Raw genomic sequence first — 14,840 nt, forward strand, 5'->3', positions numbered from 1 at the left:
AAGGGAGGAAACATTGTACTTCTCAGCAAGACAGATTACAACAAAGAGGCATTTCAACAGCTGAACAACAGGGAATATTGTGAGAAATTAAAAGGGGATGAAGTTAAGAATATGCAAAAGGAATATCATAATCTGTTGATGAAATGGAAAGCGGCGAAACTTTTGGCTGAACCAGAATATAACTATCTTAAGACTGATTTTCCAATCAGACCATCGATGTACTTCACCCCCAAAATTCATTAGGACAGAAACAACCCCCCTGGCAGACCTATTATCTCAGCCAGGGCTAGCCTTTTGGAAAGAACATCCATTTACATCGACTACTTCCTTCAAAACTACGTGAAAAAACTGAATACTTAGCCAAGTATTTGAAGGACCTTCCCAATCCATGAGGCTGAAATCCTATTTCATCATTAATTTTATATTTACTCTGGGTTAAAACTCTGTACTCAAGCAATATTGTGTTTATTTGCTCATGAGTATTTTGTACTTTTTGTTGGAAGGAGGATGCTTATGTACAACAGCTGTACAATGATTTTCAGCACAAGTGATTAATGATCTTTATATTACAAATATTGAATTTATTATGAATTTATCATTGAGTAACGGCCATCCATCTTATTTTACTGACTGGGCTCAGTCAGTAGTTTTTGATAAGGGTTTTAGATAGTTATGTGGAGTCAGTAAATGAATAGTATGCACATTGCACTTTTCACAAATCTAATAGCACTTTTTTTCACTAAGAATCTGATGTTGTAGGCTCTAGAACACAGTATCTATATGATACAAACATTTAAACACAGGGAAGCTTAAATACAGACATTGTTATTTTTTGGATGATATGCATGAGCATCTCGAACCATGATGGTCGTATATGTGGTGAATAATGTATTTAACAAATATTATGAAACCATGTTAAAAAATATTTGTTGATTTTTACAATATCAACAAATTAAATGTGCAATATTCCTTTAAAGTATTTATATTGTATTTTACTAAGTATTTTTGAGTATTTTACTAAGGATGTTACACGCAGTGTATTTGCCCAGCATTTGAATTGAAGTCTGTTTTCTAGCTCTGTGTGTTGGAGCCCAATGACGACATAGCACTTGCACTTTAAATTGATCACTTTCACCTTAGTTCGCTGTCATGTGAGCAAGGCATTTGAAGTGCCGAAACGTTATGAGGAAGCCGGCAAGCGAATAAACAATTTTTGAGCACCGCAGAAACTGGTCCGTGCATTGTGTTCCTGGTGCAAGGCAGAGGCGAGCCGCTATCGCACAGGGAGACTTTGGTATATATATATATATATATATATATATATATATATATATATATATATATATATATATATAGATATAGATATAGATATATATATATATATATTCACTGAAAAAGCCATAGGTTCCACGAGGATATAGTTAGAAATTAGCATTTAGGTTTTTTAAATGCTAATTTTGAACTATTCCTACAGAGGTAGGTCACGTGCAGAAAGAGGAAGAAAATCAGAGAAATGCAGAAAGACGCAACAGAAGTCCAGAAAGACGAAGAAAGGTGCAGAAAGAAGCAAGAGATATGCAGAAAGAACCACGAGAGGTGCAGAAAGAGGCAAGAGAGGTGCACAAACAGGTAGGAAAGGTGCAGAAATGGAACAAGGGCGCAAAAAGAGGCAAGAGAGGTACAGAAAGGGGGAAAAAGGGTGCAGAAAGAGGCAAGAAGGGTGCAGAAAGAAGCAAGTGAGCTGCAGAAAGAGGCAAGAGAACTGCAGAAAGTGGCAAGAGAGTTGCAGAAACAGGCAAAAGGGGTGCAGAAAGAAGAAACAGGTGTGCAGACAGTGGCAAGTGATCACAAAGACGGAAGAACGGTACAGAAATAAGCAAGAAGGATGCAGACATTTGGAAAAGAGGTGCAGAAAGAAGCAAGAGGTGTACAGAAAGAGGCAAGAGGTACAGAAAGAGAAAAGAGGGTGCAGAAAGAGGCCATAGATATGTAGGAAAACAAATGCCCTGTTCTACACTTCGCACTCTCACTGCCCTGCTTCAGGCCCCCTCCCCCCTTTTCTTGTGCTCCAAGCCCTCTGTACACACTGTGCCAAATGATTTAACTGGTCTAAGCACATTTAAATTGGGCCCAGCCACCGTCCTCACTGCCCTCGTTGACTATGCAAGCACCTATTCACAATCCTGCTGTGTGTTCACCCTCACTGTACCGACACAACCCGAGTGCCCCTCAATGACCAACTGGAGCTTTGCCCCTTCACTTCCAAGCTGCTTCAAAACTACTGCCTGCTCCACGCTCACTCATCACAACCTTGTTTCATACTCTGACCCCTCACTGCAATGTTCAACACTATGCCCCTCACTGCTCTGCTGCACACTCACCCCTTGCAACTGAACTCCACACTCACATCCTCACTACTGGCCCTCTTGAGTCTCAGCCCTCCTTGCTCCCCTGGTCCAGGCTCTGCCTCTGACTGACCTGCCCCATACTCAGCCCAGTGACTGCCTTGTACCTTTTTCAGCCCCTGCCCCACTTTCCTGCTCTTCAGTCTGAGCATTCCTCACTCCTGGTCCAGCCTCAGAGCCCTAACTGCCTTCTCACTATCCGGCTCAATACTCAGCCCCTCACAGCTCATCTAAGCTCCACACTTAACTCTTCACTGTCCCTCCTCAATATGAACCTTCCTCACCCCCTGATCCAGTCTCAGCACCTCCTGCCCTGCTCCGATCTCAGCACTTGCACTGCCCGCTCTATACTCAGCCCCCTCACATCCATGCGCCATACTCAGCTCCATCAATGCCCTGCTCCAAATTCACCCCCACACTGTGGTTCCATGTTGTGGAACACCTTCAACCAATCCCGGGTTTGCGGCCACCTGTGCATTGCATTCTGGAATTTGTAGTCTTACTTTTAACAGGGTACGCACTGGCTCAAAAATCCCAGCGTGGACATTGACGTTGGCCTAACCAGTCACGACTCACTACCGGATGACAGTATCGGGCATGACACTAGGATAGTGGTTAGTTCTTTTTTTTTTACGGAGGTTTATATTATATAGCTTGACCCGAAAGTATCGGGTATCAGAGCGCTTGATACGAGCACAAGTTGCGTTTCATCATGAGGACACATTCATTTTTGTTAGGCACAAACAGCCTATTATTATGACAACAAGGGGGATGGGGGGTATCCAGCGGGGCTTTCCCACTACCAAACGAAAGAAGGACTTCAGCGACGGAGCAATGGGAAAACTATCTGAAAATAAAGTTTCCCATACAAGTAACAGTCACACTATGAAATCACTCCCTTCCACGTCTGCACATACGAGAGGGGTCCTACAAACCAAACAATGTGTGCACAGTGGAAGCTGCGCCATGGACTGTATTGTGTACACAACACCGTGTATTTGCAACCAGAGCTAATGCGACTGCTCCTGTCTTCCAGCGCAATAAAACCCAGTACTGCTTAAAGGAGCCGCGTGATATGTTCTTATGCATATCGCTTCCTATCACAGAGTTGCTGTTTTGTGTGTAAATAAATAGCAGGTGTTACTGGGACCAACCACAATGGTGCTCAGTTTAGGCACCTCAGAAAGAAAAAAAGGCTGAGCCCACTCTGCCCAGTGCTGGGCCTATGAACTGTAAGCTACATACTGATCCGGTATGTATCAGCAAGCGCTTCCCTCGCTGTGCTGTTTTATTTACTGGTTGAGAAAGTCTCCTTCCGAAAATCAGAACCCAGACAAAGAGGGATGGGGTGCCTAAAGACACAGAAGAGTTTCCAGCAGCACCCTTTTATTACCTTGTTCCAGTCAGGAAAAAGAAATACGGCAACATGGCCCATGTGTGGCAGCTTTTGTGCTGAGTACTGACGGCTGTGCCCTCACTGCTATCATTTCCTCACAGCGCAGCACATATTGGGGTTAGTTGCATACCCCACAAGAAAGGCCGGACGCGGCTCCCCAGAGTCAGCATTGGATGCTACAACGACCGGTTCCTGCTAGGGTGGAGTTCTTTCCTTAGAAAGCAATAAACAAAGCTGTTCTAGAGAGTCCTCTCGTCCAGTTTAAGCGAAGGGGGAGGTCCATTCTGGGTCTATGGACTAATGCATTATTAGCAGCATGCAGCTTACAAATATAGCCCTTTATGTTTTGATAATCAAATTTCCGCCGGGCGTCTAATACTCTGCTACGATATACTCATCTGCTCTCCAGGGGTTCCAAGGGTGTCCTCTTGCCGGCGCGTCTCCCCGAGTCTCCGGCTACAGGGACGGCCACATCCTCCAGCTGAGCATGGTACGACGCAGGGGTCCCAGTCAGCTGCGATGACTGCGGGGCGCCTGCTCCAACACCCCACAGGAGCTGCGGCAGCCCAAACATGTAGCCATGTAAACAGCTGCCACCACCCCCTGTTCTGCCGGCTCCGAGCGGCAGGGTATAGCTGACCACTCCCAGGGCCGACCCAGTCCAAAACGAGAGACCGTAAATGATCACGGACCTAGGGCGCATCACACCAACAGCGTTTATCACCCCAGGCACACTCCAACATCCCAACTGCATTTTTATTGCAGTCTGCACCTCCGCCACTCCGTGCCTGCGACCACAGCCAGAACTCAGCACACGTCGTCAACGATCTCCGCCGCCATCCCTCTTTTCTGCTTTGAGTACATGCATCTTCAAGTAGAAGCACTCCATAAATAATATCTTCATTACTTTGCAAACTAACCCAAATGGCTGCCAACACTTCCTGGTTTGAAGTGTTGGCAGCCAATTAGAGCCAAGCTCATGCTTGGGGGTTAGGCTCTGCCCAGATATCGAATGTTTTCGTTTTTTCAATTTCTCAGGGTATACTGAAAAGATTTACACCATTTAAAAAGAAGGGCTCTTTCTGAACCAAGACCTACCTTTTTGCCAAATTTAATGTAATTCCGTTCAGCAGTTCGGGCTGTAGCTTTGTCTAAAGTTTCCTATGGAAATTAACATGGGACAACGCGTTTTGGGACCCCCCTTTTTCTGAGCCCCCACTTGACGAATCACCCCAAAACTATCAAGACAGAAGCTGACCGGAACAGGTCACAAGTTTTGAAGATTACGCAAAGATTTGTCAACCGGCGTCAAAGTTATTGGGAAAAGAAAAAATGCTTTTCCTATGGAAACTAGGTCCTAACTATAACTATCTACTGGCGACCGCCAGTAGGTAATATATTGATATATAGATATATATAGTGGACAGCAGGAGTGGAGAAAATAACAGGGACAACTTAAGGATTTTGGGGCCCGGCGCTAAACCTATTTTGGGGGCCCTTGTTCAGAACAGGTTTGAATTTATGATTGCTCTTTCATGCCCTCTTAGGCCAGGGAACTGACAGTATACAGGAATAAGTGTCCAAATTCTAAATGTATTTACATCTGATGTTCAGGGATAGTAATGTGTGTTATCAATATTGTAATACATCAGCAGTTCACTAATATTATTACAAATAAAATCTGTGACACACTCAAAGATGAAGCTGCTACGGTGAAGAAGAGGCTGCGGGAGAAGAGGACGTCATCTGCAACACGAAACAGGAAGCTTCCCAAAAGGCCCCCTAAAAGTCAGCTATGAAAACTCTTCCAGCTGACTTTTAAAGGGCCTTTTGGGAAGCTTCCCGCCAGTGCCGTGTGTGACGTCAGAGAAGTGGGCACAGAGGCCGACAGTAACACAGAAGATGGACGCAGGAGGATATGTAGTGAAAACATATTTAATACTCAGTGAAGCATAACAAGAAGAAATATCTTTCTCCTTGTTATTCGCTGTTGCACACATAGAAAGCAGAAAATGCCTCTGAGAATCCTTCCCCTAATGGAGGCATGCTTGCAATGTGGTGCAAGGGTGCCTGTACTGGTGCTAGGCAGCAGGCAAGGTGCTGCCACTAGAAGACAACAGGAATGTGTGTTATCTTTTTTAATATGCAAAAACAACAGTTGATGGACAGAATACAGAACAATGTCATACATTCACCCCAGTACAGAGATCTGGGCCTAAATCCATCGTTTTTTTGCACTCCACACCACCCCAGTTCAGACATGGCCATATGCAAATCAGCCTTGACCCTGTGCCTCATGGGAACAGTCCAGCCCGAACTGCCAAGCCATGTCTTTCCTGGACCGGAATCAAGCATCCTAGGACCGGTTTCTGGCTATCAGCCGTCTTCAGCCAGGATAGCTTGACTCCAGTGGTGTGGAGAGCATGGGACTCACGTCTGAGCATACCCATCCTCCTCGGGGTGACAAATGCAAAACCAACAGTTGATGGACAGAATGCAGAACAATGTCATACATTCACCCCAGTACAGAGATCTGGGCCTAAATCCATCGTTTTCTTGCACTCCACACCACCCCAGTTCAGACATGGCCATATGCAAATCAGCCTTGACCCTGTGCCTCATGGGAACAGTCCAGCCGAACTGCCAAGCCATGTCTTTCCTGGACCGGAATCAAGCATCCTAAGACTGGTTTCTGGCTATCAGCCGTCTTCAGTCAGGATAGCTTGACTCCAGTGGTGTGGAGAGCATGGGACTCACGTCTGAGCATACCCATCACACTTGGGGTGACAAATGCAAAAACAACAATTGATGGACATCTTTTTTAATATGTCACATTTCTGCTGTCTTCCTTTTACGCAACACAGCACAGCAAGTTGCCTTGCATGAAAAATTAGTAAGTATACCCCTTTTGTGTTCCTGCCTTTGTTCACATGTGTTAAAACATTAGCGCTGGAGCAAGGCCAATAGGTCTGGCTTACAAATGAACATGCAAGCCAAACATGTGAGACTTGCCAGTATTTGTCTCATAATTATCACTACTGCTTTCTAAGACTGGAGCCACCATTTTACTGACTGATTCTGATTTCTCTATGATTAACAGCAGCAAGGCTGTAGGAGACTGTAGGTCTTGTTGTCTTTACTGGCTATGGCATATGACTGTGTTTTCCTTTGCATCATTTATACAGCTGTTCATACCTGCGTGAGTTTCTAGTGACAGCTCTCATGGCTGTCATGCAGCAATGTCAAAGACCAGATTCTCATTCCCTTTTCCACATTTAAGCTGATAATTTTAAGACACTGCGAACTCCAGGTTTGTTCGAGTGCAGCTATTGTTGAAAATGTGAGAGGGTTGACGTATTTCTGACATCTACACTTTCTGCCGCCAATCATTATGAATTTCGTCATAATGTCATGTTTAAAATTTTTAAGCCTAGTAACAAATGTATTGTTTAAGTTTCTATGTAATGAATAGCTGATCCTCTCCCAAGGGCTCTCAAAAATGACAATGTCAGGGGTTGCACAACTGTAAGTTCTGGCAACAATGGATTTGCATTAATCAAGCACTTTCAGCATACAAAATTTAGAAAACTATGGCACTTATCTGCAGGAGAAGAGGTTGCAGGATGTCATCGACAACACGAAAAAGGAAGCTTCCCAAAAGGCCCTTTAAAGGTCAGCTGTGAAAGCTCTTACAGCTGGCTTTTAATGGGCCTTTTGGGAAGCTTCCTAACGGTGCCCTGTGTGACGTCACAGAGGCCGGCAGTAAACACAGAAGAAGGCTGGAGGAGCATACGTAGTCAATACATATTTAGGGGTCGATTAGGATGGCGGACGGAAGGACGACGCCGGCCTGGAGTAGGCGGAAAAGGCCTTTTTTCAGTCCGCCAGCCACGGCCAGTCCGTCCGCCATATTAGGATGGGAAGCCCTGTCAAATTTCCGTACGCCGCGGAAGAACAAGCACCGACGCGTAAATGCACCCGACCCCGCGGCGGACGTAACCAACCAGAGACACCGCCGTACGGAATGACGTCTCCGACCGTCCACGTAATCACGATGGCGGATAAGACACAGCAAATAGCAGCGGAAAAACCACCAGCTTGAACACAGCGGATTCAAAACGTTGCAGAGAGATACCCACCACAGGCAGATCACCTTCATGGACCCAGCTCTGAGCGCATTTCCGATCCTCTTCGTGCTCCACCACCAGCAAGTCATGGACCATCGCCGCCGCCGACGACGCAGGTACGCAAACACACCAATCGCTGTCGGAAGGGGAGTACCTGCCGGGGCTGTGACTTGGGGAGGGGAAGGTGCATGTTGGGGAAACAGCATTTACGATAGCACCAATATATCAACAATGCAAGGAGACAACCAGAATGACACTGAGAAACCACTACACACGAATAAATTGCTTTATTGCACATATTAGTAAATTACTCCTAGGGTAGGCAGGAGCATGGGCACTGGATACAACAGAAAAGGTACATCTGAGGTAGCACATGAGAGGGCACAATGCAGTATCCTAACAGCAACAGGGCAGTGTTCATAACAGAACAGGTACATCAGAGGCAGCACATGAGAGGGCACAATGCAGCATCCTAACAGCAACTGGGCAGTGTTCCTAACAGAGCAGGTACATCAGAGGCAGCACACGAGAGGGTCACAGAGCATCAACAGTCCATGGCAAGGCACAGAGCAGGTACATCTGAGGCAGCACATGAGAGGGGTTACGTGCATCAACAGTCCATGGCACAGAGCAGGTACATCAGAGGCAGCACATGAGAGGGGCTAAGTGCATCAACAGTCCATGGCACAGAGCAGGTACATCAGAGGCAGCACACGAGAGGGGCTAAGTGCATCAACAGTCCATGGCAAGGCACAGAGCAGGTACATCAGAGGCAGCACATGAGAGGGGCACAGAGCATCAACAGTCCATGGCAAGGCACAGAGCAGGTACATCTGAGGCAGCACATGAGAGGGGTTAAGTGCATCAACAGCCCATGGCACAGAGCAGGTACATCAGAGGCAGCACATGAGAGGGGCTAAGTGCTTTAACAGTCCATGGCAAGGCACAGAGCAGGTACATCTGAGGCAGCACATGAGAGGGGTTAAGTGCATCAACACTCCATGGCACAGAGCAGGTACATCAGAGGCAGCACATGAGAGGGGCTAAGTGCATCAACAGTCCATGGCAAGGCACAGAGCGGGTACATCTGAGGCAGCACATGAGAGGGGCTAAGTGCATCGACAGTCCATGGCAAGGCACAGAGCACGTACATCAGAGGCAGCACATGAGAGGGCACAATGCAGCATCCTAACAGCAACAGGGCAGTTTTCCTAACAGAACAGGTACATCTGAGGCAGCACAAGGACGTGTGTCAAGCGCCCCGTCCCATGGACATTAATAATGCAAGGGTGGTTAGAATGGACTATCTACACACCAAGTACAATGACATGTGAGTGATGGGAACTACACCTCACAGCACAGAATCTAGTGGACTGCTCGACCTAGTAGCCTCGGACACAGTGGCAGGATCAGATACCGGAATGGGAGACACAGCCATAGCTCTAGTGACTGACACATGAGCCATAGACCCAGACACACTGACAGCACCTGAAACAGGAGTGTGAGACACAGCCACAGATGTAGTGACTGACACATGAGCCATAGACCCAGGCGCACTGCCAGCACCAGATACAGGAGTGTGAGACACATCCACAGCTCTAGTGACTGACACATGAGCCATAGACCCACATACAGGAGTGTGAGACACAGCCACAGCTCTAGTGACTGACACATAAGCCATAGACCCAGACACACTGCCAGGACATGTACCTGTACAGTGACCAACAAATACCATGCCAGCATTTTAGACATGAGAGTGGCGGACACACACATTGGCAGTACCTGAAACTGGAGAGTGCACAACTGACACAGTGCTACTACATGAGGCATGACAGGGAACAACAGACACAGTGCCACTATCTGACACATGAGCGTGAACTGCAGCTGACCCACTAGGACCACTGAAATGATGAGCCACAGGGCGGTATGGTCCAGGAGGCAGGGTGGCTCAGGGAGCTGGGGACAGCTGTACTGGAGCGACATTGGGGTGGGCAGGTGTCACTGGTGTGTGTCTCCGTTTCTTTGGGATATGGAAGGGCACCCTGGACATGACTAGACTGGTAAGTGGTGTGGCCTCATCAGAAACATCACCCATCAAAGGTGGATCATGTGCTGGTGTGGGTCTGCTCTCTGGGGATGTGCTGGACCCTGCTTGACGTTTGCTGTGGCCCTGCCTTCTGCCCTCTGCATCATGTGTAATGGGGGATGCAACAACAGTGTACTCCTTCCTCTGCTTTACTCGGGTGTGGATGGGAGTAGAGGTATGGGGGGACTCCACCGCTGACACATGTGTTTTATGTTCCTTCACCAACATCAGCCTCAGGGCATGCAGGGGTGATGTATGCCTGTCCTTGATGGAGCTCGTGTCCATGGGAGAACCCTTGGCCCTGGGAGGTGCCTTGGCCGTAGGAGGTGTCCTGTCTCTGGAATGTGCCTGATCCATGGGCGGTGCCCTGTCCCTGGGTGTTGGCGTTGGCTTGTCCTTTGTAGTGTCCCTGTCCATTGTAGTGTCCCTTTCCTTTGTAGTGTCCTTGTCCTTGGGAGTGTCCCTGGCCTTGGGAGGTGCCCTTGCCTTGGGAGTACCTTTAGAGGGGGATGCCTGTGTTACATGTGAATCCCTGTCCCCCAACACCCCTTGAGAATCCTGTGTGTCAACTCCAGGGTAGCTGATGTTGTGTTCTGTGAAAGATTTCCCTGTCCTAGGGGATGGTGTCTGTGCCCTCCGTGCCCTGCCTTGCTGCCTGTGGCTGCTTCTAGTGCAATACCCCGAAAATGAGGCCTGGTCAGAAATGTCACTCTCCGCTGAGACATCAAGTGGTGTGGATGGGGGAACTGAAGTAGAACCTTGTCCATGCGACTGTTAAATGGCTGCAGACACTGTGTTGGATAATGACTGAACTGTTCTGTGGAGACCAGCAACATCGCCATGCATCCTCTCCATGAATGCTACCACGTGCCCCAACTTCCTATCGTGGTCTAGAAATGCATTGATCATGTTGGTCTGCCCTACACACAGCTGTCGCAGCATATAAACCGCCTCAGCACAAAGGGCACTTTGTGTCACAGGGGCAGGGGCAGCTGTGCCTGCACCGAAGGCCACTTTGCTCCCCCTACTCTGGCGAACACGAGCAGTACTTGTTGCAGTTGGTGGCAGTGTGGGCCCTGTGTGCTGTGTACCGACTGAAGGTGTAGATTGCCCACTCCCTGTGTCTACCAACAGTGCTGACTCACCAACACTGTCTGAACATGAGGACGATGGTGTCTCCACATGTGAGTCCTCAGGGACAGTTCTGTCCCCCTCTCCGGGGCTGCTCTCTTCAGTCTGCGTGTGTGTGTGATCTCGGATCCGGATGCATTGTCACCACTGAGCTCTGTCGTTTGTGGGTCAGTGCCCTCGGCCAAAGCTGAAAGAGAGAGAAAAGAGGTATACCTAAGTGGCACACTCACGTACTGCAAATTACAAAATCCAAACTTCCTTGACTGCTGACCAACATGTAGCACCCATCCTGCACACGAACCACCCCTACCAGACAGCCTCATGTCAAAGAACCGTGTGTGCCTGTGAAACATGTACATCAAACAAACAGGGCAAGTGCATGCAGACCACCACGAATGTCTGACATAATATCGACAGACAGAATATCGAAATGCAAAAATATCGGAGCAAAAATATTGACAGCAAAAATATCGGAATCCTATCTTCATTAAGGTAAGTACAAAAATATCGAAAAAATAATATTGTAGTACAAAAATATCGGAATCAAAAATATCGTTTTTTTAAATGTATTAATAATAATGTAAAAATAATTTTAAAATACATATAATTTTACAACTATCAAATAAAAATATTAAAACAAAATTAAAACTAATACATATACATTTAAAATAAATAAAACACTTAATAATTTAAAGTAATTTTAATTTTTTTCATGTAATTTATTTGATTTAATGTAATATTTTTTTGTTTTTACCCTGTACGCCTGTACCCCAAAAACCCAAAACTGACCCTGAACCCTAAAAATATCCCTGTACCCCAAAAACCCAAAACTGACCCTGAAACCTAAAAATACCCCTTTACCCATGAACTGAAAACTGACCCAGAACCCTAAAAATACCCCTTTACCCAAAAACTGAAAACTGACCCAGAACCCTAAAAATACCCCTTTACCCAAAAACTGAAAACTGACCCTGAACCCTAAAAATACCCCTTTACCCAAAAACTGAAAACTGACCCTGAACCCTAAAAATACCCCTTTACCCAAAAACTGAAAACTGACCCAGAACCCTAAAAATACCCCTTTACCCAAAAACTGAAAACTGACCCTGAACCCTAAAAATACCCCTTTACCCAAAAACTGAAAACTAACCCTGAACCCTAAAAATACTCCTTTACCCAAAATTAATTAATATTATTTAATTACCAATTAATTATTAATTAACAATAACAATAAAGTAAATATATTAGCACATTTGCTGTAATTAATTTAATTTAATAATTAATATTATTTTCCCCCAATTAATTAATTAAGAATAACAATAAATTATATATAAAAAAAATTACTATAATTAATGTAATTAAATAATTAACATTAATTAATTACCAACTAAATAATAATTATAAATATGTAAAAAATTATATTAATTAATTAACTAATTAATAGAAATTAATTACCAATTAATTATTAATTAAAATATGTACAACCATATATCAATTAATTAATTATTATTAAATTACTTCCCACCCTATTCCCCTATAAACCCATAACCCGCTACAGAACATATTTATCAATTAATCAATTAATTAAAAATAATTAAAAATAATTTCTCAATTAATTAATTAATAATTCCTACTAATTAATAATTATTTTAACATCATTAAATTACTTCCCACACTATTCCCCTATAAACCCACAACCTGCTACAGTAGTAAAAGACAATATTTAATTAAATTACATTAAAAATAAATAATAAAACATAATAAATACAATATAATATACACTAAATTTATTTAAAAATTGATATTAGTAACATCAAAGTTATTAATTTCGATATTATTGACATCGATATTTACAACTTCGATATTACTGATATCATACCAATATCGATATTAAGACTGTCGATATTACTTACCTTCGATATTTTGTCCTATATATATTTAAACTTCGGTATTTTTGTATATCGATATTTAAAAATCGATATTTTGTCTGTGTACCGACCACCACACATGTGGTGCCATGGGAACACAGACCTCAATGGCATGTCCTGTGACCCTGCATTACAATGCAACTGGTATGTCCACCTGGCTGACATGGATGCTAACGCTCACTCCGCTAATGGCACCAACATGCAATTGCAGCACAACATACACACCACGGATGTCACTACTGTGTCTGAGCAGCAATACATGCATGCACTCACAAGTCACAAACACATTCAGTGTACTTACCGCTAGTTTGCTGCTGCTCCCCTCTCAACTGGGCGGATACAGTTGCAGTGTGGTCATGCGAGGAGAAAGAGAAGGTGCTGCTGCATCGGGCCACGCGTGAATATGGTGCTGCATTCACTAGAGAGAAATCGTTGTTCTGCATCGTTCAGTATTTGTGGTGCGGTTGTGGATGGGGAGAGACGGAAAGTAAAGGATGTGATTTTCCGCCTCTCCTCGCCCTTTGGGGTTCTTTGCTAGTGCTGTGCTTTGTTTGAAAGGCGGGAGCGTGGAGAACATTATCAAACGTTGTGTAGGGCTGCAAAGCTAGTAGGCGCACAATTAAAGGCATAGCGCCGCAAAGCAATACATGCTCTAGAAAATACGGCATTGCTAATGTAGAAGGCAAAAAAAAAGCAGCCAAGGGTTGCCTGCACGCCCAAACCCACAAACTGTCCGCCCCACAGTTGGTTGCAGTTCTCAAAACTTTCACAAGGACATGGCAGTAGAAATTTGCATAATTTGTATGTGGTGAACTTTCACAGGATGTTGAGCGGACTACTAGATTCAAACCTAGTTATCCACTTCCACTTTCAGGTCTCACCCTAATCTAACACAGAAAATGTTTTTCCAGCGCCCCCAGCAAATACCCCTAGAAAATACAAGTTTCTGTTGGGGACTCAACGGAAGTATACAGAGTCTAAATTTGTTTCTCAATTCCCTCCGTACAAAGCCCTCTATTGCACCTCATTTTATGTTCTTGTTTACATAAACATCCATACAATACATAAGTACCAGCTCCAAGAAATCCCAGGATGTTAACACTCTCTATACATTGTTTTTAATATAACATTCATACTACCATAATACTTTTCTATTTAAAGCTCTCACCAAAGTGCTGTGTCGGCAGATTGTTCTTACTCAACTCATTTGCACTAATGTTTGTGGTTTATGAGGAAGATAGGTTGCTTCTGCCCATTTGATTATTTTGTAGCTGAAACATGAAGATCCGCCTTGGTGGAGTTTTCACCTGTGAGCTGGTAATTAGGGCAGATCTATGCGGCAGGTGCAGTAACACCATGAGCAGCATCGTCAGATTCCTAGGGCCTCATTTATGAGAAATGACGCATCGCTGCGTGAAAGCAGCGATGCGTCACTTCTCAGTGCGCACTCCTTGCGACATTCCTGATGCGCCATATTTAATGTATGACGCATCATGTCGCAAGGAGTTACAGATACGTCAGTATTTCTGACGTATCTGTTAGAGCAAAAGTGACGCATTGCTGGAGTGTGTCACAAAAGTGACGCAACTCCAGCAATGCGTCCTTTCACATGGGGCAAGCCCCATGTGAAAGGGCCTGCGTCAGTCTTACGCCTGCTGTGAGGCAGGCGCAAGATTTTGACGCAATGGCATCCTAAAAATGACGCAGTGAAATCTCATAGATTTCACTGGGTCACTTTTGCGACCGTGCCTTGCGTCAATAAGCCTC

Source organism: Lissotriton vulgaris, chromosome 8 (genome assembly GCF_964263255.1).
Source record: "Lissotriton vulgaris chromosome 8, aLisVul1.2, whole genome shotgun sequence".
In the NCBI taxonomy this organism is placed as follows: domain Eukaryota; kingdom Metazoa; phylum Chordata; class Amphibia; order Caudata; family Salamandridae; genus Lissotriton; species Lissotriton vulgaris.